Consider the following 16,383-nt stretch of genomic DNA (forward strand, 5'->3'; position numbering starts at 1 on the left):
ATGCTTGGTGAACACAGAAATCTCCTGAAGTGAAGGTTCAGCCATTACACTACAGTGGTGTGTGTGGTCAGATAACATTAGTGGCTTTAGTAGACCATGAGTTGTTGATGATTTTATGTAATCAAAAGAAAGGAGCCTGTTTGTCATACAGTACAGAGGAGGCTCTTTGGCCTTTTGAGTCTGTACTACCAATCATCTATCCCTAAAGCCATCGAAGATGTCTAGTTTGCCACATTGAGCTGTGTGTGGCCTTGATGGGTCAAGGAAATTGTCTCCACTTCTTTGAACACTGACGTTTGTTTGAAAGATGGCTTTGAGGGATTGCAAGCTCTTGAACATTTACTATTAATTGGCTGCCCTCCAGTTGAGCCAAGCTAATGATTGTTGACAGTCCATTTACTACTGTGATACTGCATTAATGTAACTCCATACAGCCTGAAGATAAAACCTGATGTTCCTTCCATTCTGAAATGTAGAAGGTGACCATATTAGACAAGTTTGCCTGGATCTTGCTTTGAACTTCTTCTAGCTCTTCCAATCTAGGCTTTCATAGAAATTGGCAATGCAGTGCTGCTGGAGGAACTCAAATGGCACAGAGTCAAGGGAAGACTGGACACAGCTATGGCACTAACTGTGGTACGATAAGGTTTTAAAGGGGAGTGATTGACTACCTGAGGAGGGTAGTCAGGGCATGTTTGTAAGAGGAGGCTTGGTATGCTTCAATGATGAAGGTGGGCAGTAATGTGTATAGTTGATCATGTTTTAGATTAGCTTTTTATCTGTCTGACATTTCCTGAGTAACTTTTGGCATAGGCATAATGGGGTGAATGGCCTCTTTCTGTGCTGTAACCTTCTTTATGTTCTAGGTCTTTAACTTTGAATCAGAGACACTTGCAGGGTAACAGTGGAATTGCCCACTGCAAGTTGCAACTTCCCACATGTAAATCCTGAAGCATAGACAAAGCACCCTGAAAGGCAACTTTATTTGTACAGCTTGTGCCTGACGATCCGTGGTTTGGAAGAGTTGGCACTCTAGTTGATTGGATTGTTAAGGTGTATGGTGTGTTGGCTTTCCATTAGCTGGGGGATTGAGTTTAAGAGCTGCGAGGGTATGCTGCAGTTCTATAGAGCCCTGCTTAGGCCACACTCTGAATATTGTGTTCAGTTTTGGTCGCCTCATTATAGGAAGGATGTGGAAGCTTGAGAGGGTGTAGAGGAGATTTACCAGGATGCTGCCTGGGCTGGAGGGTGAGAGTTATAAAGAAAAGTTGAGGGAGCTAGGGCTTTTCTCGTTGGAGTGAAGAAGGATAAGAGGTGACTTGATAGAGGTGTAGAAGATGATGAAAGGAATAGACAACAGAGTGAATAGTCAGATGTTTTCCCAGGGCAGAAACATCTATCACAAGAGGGCATAATTTAAGGTTTAGAGGAGATGTCACAGGTCTGCTCTTTACACACAGTGCGAGGAATGCACTGCCAGTGGTAGATTCAGATACATTAGTGACATTTAAATGATACTTGGATAGGCACATAGATGGTGGTAAAATGAAGGGTATGTAGGTTAGTTTGATCTTAGAGTAGAATAAAAGATTGGTGCAACATTGAGGTTCGAAGGACCTGTACTGTTCTATGTTCTGTTCTGTGTCCCATACTTTCAAGCAAACAGGAGAAAGTGAGGACTGCAGATGCTGGAGATCAGAGCTGAAAATGTGTTGCTGGAAAAGCACAGCAGGTCAGGCAGCATCCAAGGAACAGAAGAATCAACATTTTGAAGAAGGGCTTATGCCCGAAACGTCGATTCTCCTGTTCCTTGGATGCTGCCTGACCTGCGCTTTTCCAGCAACAGATTTTCAGTTTCAAGCGAACAGGCAACGCAAGAAAATTATGCTGAACCACAGAAACCCAAAGGATTGAAGGCTTCATTTTCAGTACTGCATTAAATGGTCTTGTCTGAAGTTTAAATGGAACCACTGTTTGTGATATATGTAAATGACTTGTAAGAGGGCATTGGTGGTCTGATCAGTAAGTTTGCAGATGACACGAAGATTGGTGGAATGGCAGAAAACATTGTGGACTGTCGGAGAATATAGATAGGCTGGAGGGTTGGCCGGAGAAGTGGCAGATGAGTTCAATCCATGAGTTCAAATGCGAGGTATGCATTTTGAAAGGTCTAATTCTAGAGTGAACTGTACTGTGAACAGAAGAGCCTTGGGAAAAGTTGATGAGCAGAGGGGTCTGGGAGTTCAGGTTCATTGTACCCTGAAGATGCCTGCACAAGTGGATAGAGTGGTCAAGAAGGCATGTGGTATGCTTGCCCTCATTGGATGGGATATTGAGAGTAAGAGCTGGCAGGTAATGTTAAAATTGTATAAGACTTTGGTTCAAATGCATTTCGAATACTGTGTACAGTTCTGGTCGCCTCGTTACCAAAAGGATATGGATGCTTTGGAGAAGGTGCAGAGAAGGTTTACGAGGATGTTGCCTGGTAAGGAAGGTGCTAGCTGTGAAGAGGGGTTGAGTAGGTTAGGATTGCTTTCATGAGAAAAAAGGAGAAGGGACCTGATTTGAGGTCTACAAAATCATGACTGGTGTAGAGAGAGAGAAACTTTCACCCTAGGATGAGGGATTCAATAATGAGAGGCTATGCATTCAAGATGAGAGGAGAAAAGTTTTTAAGAGGGGTACACACAGAAAGTACTTTACACAGAGGTTGGTAGGTGCCTGTAATGCGTGGCCGGCACAATTGATTCAGTTAAGATACGTCTGGACAGATGCATGAGTAGGTGGGAGCGGAGAGATACAGATTCTTAGGAATTGGGCGATAGGTTTAGATAGTGGATTTGGATTGGCACAGACTTGGAGGGCCGAAGGGCCTGTTCCTGGGCTGTAAATTTTCTTTGTTCTTTGATTATTTAATATTCTGGCTAAAACATTTTTAAAAGTCCATTCTGACTGTCATTCCTGTTATTTGCTAATCCTTGGGCAGAATTGGGATCAATTTATCCACTCCAACGGCTGCTGTTGACATTCATTACCCTCATTACTTTGAAGGTTGGTACTTGCCTAAAGTAGCTGACAACAAAAGCTGCTATCGAGGTGAATCACTTGCTTTTGAGTGTAGAAGTGGAGAATGTTTGAGTCAACAAATTTTACTGCAACCCTTTTAAATCAACATAAAATCCCACTCATTTTATTGGATTACTTCATGCTGTCATTACGGAGGAAGAATAGTGTTAAGTTCAATTAACTTATGGGTGGCACGGTGGCACAGTGGTTAGCACTGCTGCCTCACAGCACCAGAGACCCGGGTTCAATTCCTGCCTCATGTAACTGTGTGGAGTTTGCACGTTCTCCCAGTGTCTGCGTGGGTTTCCTCCAGGTGCTCTGGTTTCCTCCCACAGTCCAAAAGATGTGCGGGATCAGGTGAATTGGCCATGCTAAATTGTCCGTAGTGTTAGGTAGGGGGTAAATGTAGGGGTATGCGTGAGTTGCGCTTCGGTGGGTCGGTGTGGACTTGTTGGGCCGAAGGGCCTGTTTCCACACTAAGTAATCTAATCTAAAAACTACCTTGGATGAACAAAATTTTGGTAATGTTTAAATTCTATTTAGTTGACTGCCGCAAACAAAAGTACACAGCTTTTACTTTAGAATTCCAGACTATGCTTGGTTTTAAATAAAAACTGAACAGTTTTTTTAGTGAATGGCTGAACCTCTGAGATCAAGATTATTTGATTGTGTCTTCCAATTTGTGCTAAGGCCCTGTAAGTAATCTTCCTTGGAAAAAAAGTTGTCCAGGTTTCCTTTTCAAGCCTGCTTTTGTGACATTTATTGAAAATGTGAACTGTTTCATGCATTACCACCCTGCAAAGGACAAAAAGCTTTAACACACTGGGAAAGATTTTTGATTTTATTCATTTGAAAGGGTTGAAGATGGTAGATGTGAACTACTGTATTGATGTTCATGAGTCACTTCAGAATAATCCAAAATCAGTCATCTTGCTAAGAGTTTGGAGTTGCATGTAAGGCTGGATAATGGTAGTAAGTTTCCTTTTCAAAGGACTTGAGAACCAGATGAGACTTTCTGCTGAGCAGGTTGCTGTGTTCACTGACAGAAATTAAGTTGATATCTGTTAATCTAATTTTCAACATTTATATAAATGATTTGGATAGGATTAGGGAGGAATGGTTCATAAGTTTGCAGATGACACCTAAATTGGTGGTGTGGTGGACAATGAAGAAGGTTAGCTCAGAGTACAATGGGACTTTGATCCAATGGGCCGAGGAGTGGTAGATGGAATTTAATTTAGATAACCGTGCAGTGTTGTATTTTGGTAAGGCAAATCAGGACTTATGCACTTAATGGTGAGGCCCTGGTAAATATTGCCAAATAGAGACCTTTGGGGCGCAGATCACAATTCCTTTAAGTTGGAGTCACAGCCAGGGTAGTGATGCTGTATTATTATTGTTTTTATTGGTCAGTGCATTGAGTATAGGAGTTGGGTTAGCAAGTTGTGTGGCTGTGTTCGGCCACTTTTGGAATACCTCATTCAATTCTGGTCTCCATGTTATAGGAAAAACGTTGCGAAACTTGAAGGGTGCGGAAAAGATTTACAAGCATGTTGCCATGGTTGGGGTGTTTGAGTTACAGGGAGAGGCTGAGTAGGCTGGAGTTATTTTTCCTGGAACATAAAAGATTGAGGGGTGAACTTTATAGAGGTTAATAAAATCATGAGGTGCATAGATAGGGTGAATAGCCAAGATCTCTTTTCCAGACTAGGGGAATCCAAGACTAGAGGGCATGAGTTCAAAGTGAGAGGAGAAAGATTTAAAAGAGACCTAATGGGCAGCATTTTCATGCAAAGGGTGGTGCGTGTATGGAATGAGCTGCCAGAGGAACTGGTGGACGCTGGTACAATGACAACATTTAAAGGGCATCTGGATGGGTATATGAATAGGAAGGATTTAGAGAGATTTGGGCCAAATGCTGCCAAATGGGACTAGGTCAATTTAGGATATCTAGTCAGCATGGATGAGTTGGAGTGATGGGTCTGTTTCCATGCTTGTACGACTCTGACTTTATCATTAGTTCTAGTTTAAAACTCCCCAGTTGTGTGATGGGATAATTGCTGCAATGGCATCAATTTCCACCTGATACTACCATGGAGGATAACAATTGCTTGTTGAATAATACCCTAGTAAATTTGAGATATATCCTGAAAGCAAAAATAGAGGCAGCAATCTGCTTGATAAATATCTTAAGAGAAAAGGTGAGTACATATCGCAAATCACTTTTAAAAAGTAGCCTTAAAAGTTAATACCATTTTTAAAAATAAAGTTCAATCTTAATGTGTGCATCATGTGGCTTTCTATATGTTAGCTGACATAGCACACCATCTTGACTCCGATATCTAGAAGCTTATTAGTTATTACACAAACAGTCCCTCGACCTTCAGTCTGGGTTATATGTTTACTTGGATTACTATTATATTACATAGAGTCTGCAGCTGATTTGCATGCTAACAGATGAACAAAGTACAAAGACTACAATGAAGACCTAGTATAATACAGTGTCATCTATTGTGATACTATCTGCCAGGACTAAAGGTGTAATGCCTTTCTGAGATCTTGCACGAATACAACAACCTGAGTTTTATTTCCAGAATGTTAGAATTTTTAATAAGAGGTTATGTTAACCTTCTATTCAGTCTTGGTTAGACCCTTGGAGTAGGGGAACAGTTCTGATCTCCATAAATAATACTCAGGAATGAGATCAATACGTAAAAGTAATATGTACAAGAGAAGACTGAACAGACTGGGGTCTTTTTTCTTGAACTGAATGTTAACCAATAGAAGTCTTTAAGGTTAGGAAACAACTTTTTTTAGTGTAAATCTAAAGGAATGCCTTCTATTGTGAGGGAGGCCACAACTTGGGCCAGAAATAACTGTCTCAAATTCAGGAATAAAGCTTTATTTAGAGGATTGCAACTGGGGCCGGTGGTAATGTATTGGCTGGTTAAGTTTAATCACGAGCCCCAGGTTAATGCTCTAGGAAAATGGATTCAAATCCCACTATGGCAGCTCAAGGAACTTCAATCCCACCAATAAATCTTGAATTTAAAACTGGTCAGTTCTGGTGTTCTGGCAACTTTTTTAAAAATAAAATTCTGGTTCACAAATGCCCTTTAGAGAAGGAATCTCCCCATCCTTCCCTCTTGACTGCTCACCCACACCAGTGTGGTTCTCTGAGGCCATTCAGTTCAAGAGCAGATGATCGATAACAAATGAATCATTTTTTTTTGCGAAGTTATAAATACATTTAAGACTAAATTAGATTGCTTGAGGGAAGAAATCAAAGAAACTTTGAGGTTAGATGATTTCTTAAAGCATAGAACAGCGTGTTTAACTCAACAGCGGCAGGATGTTGTGAAACTTGAAAGAGTTCAGAAAAGATTTACAAGGATGTTGCCAGGGTTGGAGGATTTGAGCTATAGGGAGAGGTTGAGTAGGCTGGAGCTGTTTTTCCCTGGAGTGTCAGAGGCTGAGGAGTGACCTTATAGATGTTTATAAATCACGAGGGGCATGGATAGGGTAAATAGGCAAGGTCTTTTTCCTGGGGTGGAGAAGTCCAGTCCAGGTTTAGGATTAGATTAGATTACATTACTTAGTGTAGAAACAGGCCCTTCAGCCCAACCTGCCCAGACCCATTCCCCTACATTTACCCCTTCACCTAACACTATGGGCAATTTAGCATGGCCAGTTCACCTAACCTGCACATTTTTGGACTGTGGGAGGAAACTGGAGCATCCGGAGGAAACCCACGCAGACACTGGGCAAATGTGCAAACTCCACACAGTCAGTCACCTGAGGTGGGAATTGAACCCAGGTCTCTGGCGCTGTGAGGCAGTAGTGCTAACCACTGTGCCACTGTGTTGCCCGTAAATGAGGATGAGGGGACAAAATTTGAAAGGGCCCTAAGCAACAATTTTTTCTCTCAGTGGGTAGTGCTAAGGTGGAATGAGCTGCCAGAGGAAGTGGTGGAGGCTGGTACAATTGCAACATTTAAAAGTCACCTGGATGGATATATGAATAGGAAGGATTGAGAAGGATATGGGCCAAGTGCTGGCAAATTGATTAGATTAGCTTTGGATATTTGGTTGGCGTGGATGAGTTGGACTGAAGGGTCTGTTTTGGTGCTGTGCATCTGTCTATAACGATGTCTGTTGTACCTTGTGTCACTCTTCATTTTGTTTCCCAATGAGCCAGTGCTTCAAGCTAAAGACATATCTAGCTGAATTTGTGCTTCAGAAATACTCTTGTAGTTATTTTGAAAGATATTTGGATGGAAAATTCAGTATTTGACTTTTTTTTAAAAAAATATTTAGGGTAACAACTTAGTCACTGCCTGAAATTATTTCTTAATTTGGATTTATAATGTAGTTGAAGCATTCAAGTCTGAAGAGTTGTGTAATTGGAATTCCAGTTAGAAAGGAGGATTATTTGCTTCAGGGATGCCTGTATATGACAATGGGTATGAATGCTGACTGGCAAAAACCCATGACTTGTTTGAAATAGTCATCACCTCACTGACCATTTCATGATCTATTCCATCTATCCACTGTCCACCTTCCATCTAATGCCCCATAAGATGCAAATATTCTGAACCTGATCCACCACCAGATTTATAGATGGTCAAGGAATGGGAGACATAAAACGTCAGTAACAAGTTTCTTGCAACAAGCCTCACCTATTGAATGGCAGACTTTGAATCACCACCATCACTGAGAATGTGGTCCCTTGCTCAACCAGTTCAGGACAAACCATGTCCTCAGCCCGGCCAAACTGTTCTGGATCCAGTTGTTTTAGATCTGGTAATGTGTAAATTAGGTAGTACACCTCTTTAAATTTAATACCTTTCTTTAGTTAGCCATGGATGGTGTATTTAACTCTTTCTTTCTCAATCAAATATGATAGTTGAAAGTTATTGAAGATGATCTCCGAAGATCATGTTGAGCTGTACAGGGCATTGGTTGGGCCACATTTGGAATATTTGTGCAATTCTGGTCTCCCTCCTGTAGGAAGGATGTTGTGAAACTTGAAAGGGTTCAGAAAAGATTGACAAGGATATTGCCAGGGTTGGAGGGTTTGAGCTATAAGGAGAAGCTGAATAGGCTAGGGCTGTTTTCCCTGGAGCATTGGTGAATGAGGGGTGACTTATAGAGGTTTAAAATCATGAGAGGCATGGATAGGGTAAATACATGGGTTTTTTTTCCATGTGTTGGGGGGTTCTAGAATGAGAGTGCATAGGTCTAGGTTGAGAGGGGAAAGACTCCAAAAGGGACCTAAGGAATAACTTTTTCACGCGAAGGATGGTGTGTATGGAATGAGTTGCCAGAGGAAGTGGTGGAGACTGGTACAATTACAACATTTTAAAAGGCATCTGGATGGGTATATGAATAGAAAGGGTTTAAAGGGATATGGACAAAACGCTAGACAATGGGACTAGATTCATTTAGGATATCTAGTCACCATGATGAGTTGTGACTGAAGGGTCTGTTTCCGTGCTGTATGTCTCTATGACTACCACCACTATTCCTCCTTATCTCGTAATCTATATTGCTATTTTAGCCAACTCTGACTTCCCTCATCAACTTTCTGCTTAAGACGCTAGTTTTAGATGCAAATTGTATGGTCAAACTGAATGTGATGTGATGGATTTTACAATCAATCCTACCGAGAGGATTCTTACTAATTATGCATTATTACTCATTAACTAATCCAACCTCCTTACCTAACACTGAATCCAAAGCTGCCTGTTCTCTGTTTGATCCAATATGTATTGTTCTAAAAATATTGTTCCGAGTACATTCTACAAATATATTCTCCAGGCTATTTTTGCCAATTTACCTATCTTTATGAAGATTAGTCTCTCATGATCGTTGTAGTACTTTTATTAGCTCCTCTAAGTGATTTTACTGATTTATACTCTGTAGTATAGCGTCACTGTGGTCAAGGGCTCTTTCAACACTTCCCAACAGTAGCAGATTTCCTTTATCTGTTCTGTGCAATATGATTCTATGTTTAGATTCTGAGTCAAGTTCTTTTCTTTTCTCAATGCTGTAACTATTATCCTTTATTAACAGATCCACCTCACCACCTTTTCCTGTCTCCCTATCATTACAAAATGTCAAACACCCATAAACATTCAGGTTCCAGTTGTGGTCTTTTTGCAGCCTTGTCTCAGTAATGACTATTATATTGTATATTCATTTATTCTATTGTGCTATAAATGCTGCAAGCATTCAGGTAAGGACCTTAGAATTCTGTCTTTTTAGCTTGTGTATTTTTCTACTGACTTATTTTTTAGTGCATTGTTATATTTCTGTGCTCTGTCCCTGTCGCTCACTGGATATCTCCTGAATTGCTGCCCTGCGCTATTTCCTTGTTCATTTTAAACTTCCAAATCTACCTTCATCATTATTCAGTTTAAAACATTCTCTGCATTAGGGAAAAGATTTACAAGGATGTTGCCAGGGTTGGAGGATCTGAGCTACAGGGAGAGGCTGAACAGGTTGGGGCTGTTTTCCCTGGAGCATCGGATGCTGAGCGGTGACCTTATAGAGGTTTACAAAATTATGAGGGGCATGGATAGGATAAATAGACAAAGTGTTTTTCCTGGAGTCAGGGAGTCCAGAACTAGAGGACATAGGTTTAGGGTGAGAGGGGAAAAATATAACAGAGACCTATGTGACATAAGGGGCAACTTTTTCACGCAGAGGGTGGTACGTGTATGGAATGAGCTGCCAGAGGATGTGATGGAAGCTGGTACAATTGCAACATTTAAGAGGCATTTGGATGGGTATATGAATAGGAAGGGTTTGGAGGGATATGGGCCGGTTGCTGGCAGGTGGGACTAGATTGGGTTGGGATATCTGGTCGGCATGGACGGGTTGGACCAAAGGGTCTGTTTCCGTGCTGTACATCTCTATGACTCTAGTAAAGTAGTATCTCCATTCTAAGGTCAGAAGGGGGGATGTTCACTGTGCAATCTTCAGTATGTTTTGTAATTCCTCAATGACTGAAGTAGTCTGTATCCATATGTAACAACGAACAATATCAAGACTTTGCCAGGCCATTGTGTGGCATGACTGCCATTTAGCAGACAATGATCATTTCCAAGAAAAGAGGGTCATCACTAAATCCCTATTATCAGTTTCCTGCAGTTCAACATTGGTCAGGAACAACTGGACTAGCCATTCCAGATATGCTGACCACAAAAACAGGTCAGAGGTTAGGATTTCTGCAGTCATGTGGCTCACCCACCACCTGGAAGACAAAAGTAGGAGTCTGACAGAATAGTCTCCACTTGAGAAGCTTAATGCCAACCAGACAAAGCACCCACTTGAATAGTACCCCTTTCACCATCTTCAACATTTACTCCTTTCACCAAGCATGCACAGTCTCTCTGCCATATTTATTGTTTTATTTTACTACTTAGGTTTTAAGTTTAGAAATATCATTCAACTGTTGTCTGTAACTATTACAAATAGTTTGATAGTTAATCTTCTAATTTCATGCAACACTTTCATCTTCCAAGTACCAATTTATATTTCTGCCCATGTTTAAAGATATTAAAACTGTAAAAACCCTCCCAAAACCACCTTGCTGCTCACCTACTTAAAGCCAAAATACTCAGCCACTGTTGGAGACACTGTTGTCATATGAAGAACAGTTCAGAATTCTGGGTTTGTACTCATTGGGGCTTAGAAGGATGAGGAGAGATCTGATTGAAACTTGCAGAATACTGAGAGGCTCTGGCTGGTGCAGACAAGGTGAAGTTGTTTCACAAATAGGAGAGACTAGGACTCAAGGGACAGATTCTGAGTGAAGGGAGCTTCCTTTAGAACTGAGCTGTGGAGGAATTTCTCCAATCAGAGGGTGGTGAATCTAGAACTAATTGCTGTAGAAGGCTATGGAGGCCAAGTCACTAAGTGTATTTAAGTCAGAGATAGTTCTTGATGAGTAAGGGAATGAAGGGTTGGTGGGAGAAAGCAGGTGAATGTGGAAGAGAAACATATCAGCAATGATTGACTATTGGAGCAAACTCAATAGGCCAAATGGCTGAATTCTACTCCTCCATCTTTTGATCTTATGACATTGTAAATAAAAGGGCTGCAGCAGTTCAGGAAGGTACCTCATCACCAACATTTCCAGGCCAATCACAGATGGACAATAAATGCTGCTTAGCTGATGCTCATATAACTTCAATTGATTTTTTTTTAAATACCTGTGTAAAAGCAGCAAATTAGCACTTGGGAGCTTCTCGCACATAGGCCTCACCCCATTTAGTGCTTGCATACTGTGTGAAGATAACAAAGATAGAGTGGTCAAGGAGGCATGTGGCATGCTTGACTTTATTGGTTGGGCAATTAAGTACAAGTGTCAGGATGTCATGTTGCAGGTTTATAAGACTCTGTTTAGGCTACACTTAGAATATTGTGTTCTATTCTGTTTGCCATGTTACAAGAAGCATGTGGAGGCTTTGGAGAGAGTGCAGAACAGGTTTACCTGGATGCCAGCATGAGGAAGGGTCACCAGATCCAAAACTTTTAACTCTGATCTCGCTTCATAGATGCTGCTAGACCTGCTGAGTTTTTCCAGCAACTTCTGTTTTTGTTTCTGGTTTGCAGCATTTGCTCTTCTTTTGGTTTGTGCCAGGAAGCTGCCTAGATGAGACAGTATGAGCTGTAGTAAGAGGCTAGAAAAACTCTGGTTGTTTTCTCTGGAGTGGTGGAGGGGACACTTGATTGAAGACTATACAATTGAGATGCATAGATGGGGTTGATGGTCAGAATCTTTTTCCCATAGTTGAAATGTCTAATTCAAGGGGGGCATGCATTTAGCACGAGGTGTGGGCAAAAGTACGAAGGAGTTGAGGAGCAAATCTTTTACACAGCGGTAGGAGTCTGCAACGCACTGCCAGAGGTGGTGGTGGAGACAGATATAATAGGGCTGATTAAGGGACTTTTAGATAAATACATGAATGTACAAGCAATGGAATGAAATGGATCAAAGCAGGCAGAGGGATTAGTTTCATTTAGTGTCACTTTTGGCACAACATTGTGGGCTGAAGGGCCTGTCCCTGTGCTGTACTGTTCTGTGTTCTAAGTCTGTTCTCTCAGGAGGATTTGATGAGTAATACCCAAGTTGCAATGACTAAGTCACTCATCTGCTACTGTGGTTGGCACCCATTCACATCCAGTTGATGGGGAAGTAACTGCCATTTCTAAGCAGTTTTTGTAAATTAGGCTCATTAAACTAGCTTACAGTCTTAAAATTCTAAGTCAGAATCAGACTGCTAACCTAAATTATAGCTTTACAGTTGGGGAAAAGTATATTGGAAAGAAACCCACCACCACCAAATTCCTTAGCAGCTAGGCCTCATCACATGCTGCAATATAACAAACTCAGTTGACATGTTTATTTACCTCCGGGTGACTGAGATCCATAATGGAGAACGCTCTCTGCAGAAATCCTCCTATTTTTCCATCAGCGACGTGGGGTGAGGGTGTTGGACTCAGCAATCTGTTATAATCGTAGGTTGCAACAATTCATGGACTCCCAATGTTGTGGAGTCTGTGGATTATGATCATTGATTGTGGGTGTTTGCACTCCCTTTTTTGTTATTTGAACAACCTTCTTATGTGCTTTTGCTTGCAATTCAGCCCAATACTCCCGATCCTTGGGCATTGAGGCGTGTGGGCAGATCAGGGTACCGCCTTTTGTGGGACTGCTCCTGGGGCTGGTCATGTTTGCTATAAACAGGTCCAGGCAGCAGGCTGTGGAGGAGGTCATCTCTGCCAACTGCCCCTTTCCTGCAGTTATGTTTAAGCCCTGGTCTCATTGAAGAGGGACCATAATACACTCAATGCCTTGAGAGAAGTGGATATAATATAATATATTGTTTCCCCTTCCAATGCACTTTTGAATTGGCTCCTTACTGTTCCCCCTACCACCACCTCACCTTTTGATGGTTTGCATTATCCTTCACAGGTTTTGCACATATTCACTTGGAAACATGGATGATTACTGGCGGTGGTTAGTAGAAAGAGAAAGAAAAGCATGGTGATTTGGTAATTGGGGAAAAAAATTGCTTGTATGTGATAGCTTTACATGCTTTTCTTTAATATCCTGAAATATTAGGTCAACAATTATTGAGGGGGCAGGGGATAGTTATGAGCTGGTTATAAAGGAAAATAGACAGAGAGCCATGATGAGGTTACTCATGACCTTACTGAATGACAGAAAAGGTACAAGTGAACAATATGACATGCTTCTATTTCTGATGTTCTTGCAGTCCCTGAATATTGAATCATTCACTAAGTACTGCAGCACTGTTTTCTGTTGTTTAACTTTCGTATGAACATAAAATAATCCTCTTCGTTTCCAGTAGAGGTCAGACAATAGCAGTGTGTAACACCAGAAAGGCTGTGCAAACTTTTTCAGAAGAATGAAGGTTAATTGTGGGCCAGTTTTTGATTGCTGAACTATCCTCCAACAGACTGAAAGACCTCAGTCCCACTGTTCCATTCAATCCCTTGTCTTCACATTCAGTTCAGTTTGCTGAATCCATCCTTAATCCTTGGTTTCTGAGAATGGAATCTTCTCAGCCCCTGAGCAATGATGCGAAAGTTAAAGAAATCGAGGGAGATCGGCAGGAATGAGGTTCTCAACATTAAGGGCAAAAAGAACCATTTTCCAACCACATGTTGATTGGCGAGACACCAGCCTTGCTAATAAGTGTGAGGCCTTTTTGCCCACATTTGTACATGTTTGCATCGCATTATTAGTTAATTTTTTCACATTCGTACGCAGTTTCCCATTCTCCCATCTACCAGATAGAAACTAGGCAATGACAGTTCCTGACTTGAACATCAGAATGGGTACCTGGTTACTCCTACCCTCCTATGTTGGAAGTGATCACCAATGTCCCAGGGCATACTCCATGGATGCCAACTGCATGCATTCCCATCATGGTGGGTAGCACAGTGGCTCACCAGTTAGCACTGTTGCCTCACAGCACCAGGGACCTGGGTTCAATTCCCACCTTGGGTGACTGTCTATGTCTGCGTGGGTTTCCTCCAGGTGCTTGGCTGCCTCCCACAATCCAAAGATGTGCAGGTCAGGTGAATTGGTCATAGTATTAGGTGTATTAGTCAGGGGTAAATACAGGGCAGGGGAATTTGTCTGAATGGGTTACTTTTCAGAGGATCAGTATGGACTTGTTGGGTCAAATGGCCTGTTTCCATACTGTACGGATTCTAATCCACTGAAATTGGTATTGGCCTCATGCTAGTCTCAACATGTACAGTACTCAAGGTACCTCACTGACCCACTTACAACATGGTGTGGCACATTAATGTTGCACTTCGGAGTGTAGGGATAGGCACCAACGTGTGGGTTGGATCATGAGCCTCGGAGGCCTTCTTGCTCTCTGTGATTGCTCACTTTCCCTCTTTTGGATGCTCAGAATCTCTGCTTTTGCCTTTTTGTACTTTGTCACCTCAAACAGTGGTTAAAGACTCACTGTAACTCTGTTTTGACTTGCTGGTAAGCGCAGTCAAAGCCAGGCAGCTTATTATGATAGTCAGCAGCCATCAGTCATAAGGGGTGGACATGTTGCTGATTGTCACTGTGCTACATCAGTCTCACACCCACACCCACACTATCTGCCAGCAGTAAATGCTACATTGCTACAAACGTACTGCATTGTGCATTAAACAAATAGCTAGTCTCAAGGTGTAAGATCAGTAGACCTCAAAGTCAAAGGCAGCCTCTGATATCAATCCAGGGACTTGGATGTAGTCACTCAGCAGCTTGGTGTGGTTGGAATCTGGGGTCTTAATCTCTGACTACAGAGGAGTGAACACAATCAGTCCTGTGCAACAAATCCAGTAAGTTGTGCTAAGTTGGTCAGAGAACTGTACATAGGTTATGATGCAGTGTCGATGGTGTAAAGGCTATGTCTTTTTATTTTTGTGATTTTTAAAATTGTAAAATTGGGAAAGAACCATTTTAAAACACATTATTAACGATTGCTGACTGGTTTGTAAAGCATTGGAGCCTAGGGGTTCTGCGTGCAGATGCAGTTGGAGCAACAAACATTTCATTGATCTGTGGACTAGTGACCAACTACTGATGACAAAAGCCGGTGGTTCTCAGGTAACTGAACAACTTGGGGCTGGGAACATGTCAGAGAGAGAGAAGAGTATTTTGATCTCCAACAGCACAAGACTGGGGTCTCTGTTCTCTGCCATCAAAACCTGTTTTAAATTTGATGAAAACCAGTTCGTTTTTTTTTCTTTAGCGGTTGTAAACTGTAACTTTTATGTCTTTTGTAAATGAACCAGTCATCTTGTGTCCCTTGAAATCATCCAAAGAAAGATGACTGAAAAACAACGTTCTGACCAGAATCGGATTGTAAGGCTCATCACAGCAACATAGAATAGAAACCATTAAACCGCCTCTTTTTTGTTCTCCTCTGCAAATAACTTATATTTCCCAGTTGTCAGTGTGTGTAAGAGGATTAGAGTTTAATATGTAGTATATGCTGATGATTTACCTGGAGCTAGAGTCTAATTGCCCTTATAACAAGTAGTAATAACTATTAAGTACATAATCCTGGTCCAAGCTTCCTATCTGGGAATCAGTTGAATTGGGGAATTTTGTGGATTTATTTTGAAATCTTTATTCCTGGAATCATCACAACGATTAGTGATTTCCAACATGCTACCCCAATGCCACAGAGAGGCAGACAACAGAGAAGATTCCCTTCGGCCCATCAGGTCCGTGCAACCCATTTACACTAATCCCACTTTCCAGCACTTAGCCCAATGTATGACACATTAAGTGTGCACCCATATACTTTCTAATTGTTAAGGTTTCCTGCCTCTACTACCTTCCCAGGCAGTGCATTTCGGATACCCACCACCCTCTGGGTGAAAATATTTCTCCTCTAATACATCCTGTCTCTTCCCTGCTGTCCATGTCCTTCATAATCTTGTATACCTTAATTTGGTCCCTTCTCAGCCTTCTCTCTTCGAAATAAAACCATCTGAGCCTATCTCACCTCTCTTCGTAGCTTAAACTCTCCAACTCCTGTGCACCCCTTCCAGTGCAATAACATCCATCCCTTAGTGTGGTGACCAGAACTACACACACTACTCCAGCAGTGACCTTACCAAAGTTCTGTTCAGCTCCAACATAACCTCTTTGCTCTTATAAGCTATGCCATAACTGATAAAGGCCTTCTTAACTAAACTATTAACCTGCCCTGCCACCATGAGTGATCTGCAGACAAGCACCGCAAGATCCTTCTGTTCATCT

The sequence above is a fragment of the Hemiscyllium ocellatum genome, chromosome 2 (assembly GCF_020745735.1).
Source record: "Hemiscyllium ocellatum isolate sHemOce1 chromosome 2, sHemOce1.pat.X.cur, whole genome shotgun sequence".
Taxonomy (NCBI): Eukaryota; Metazoa; Chordata; class Chondrichthyes; order Orectolobiformes; family Hemiscylliidae; genus Hemiscyllium; species Hemiscyllium ocellatum.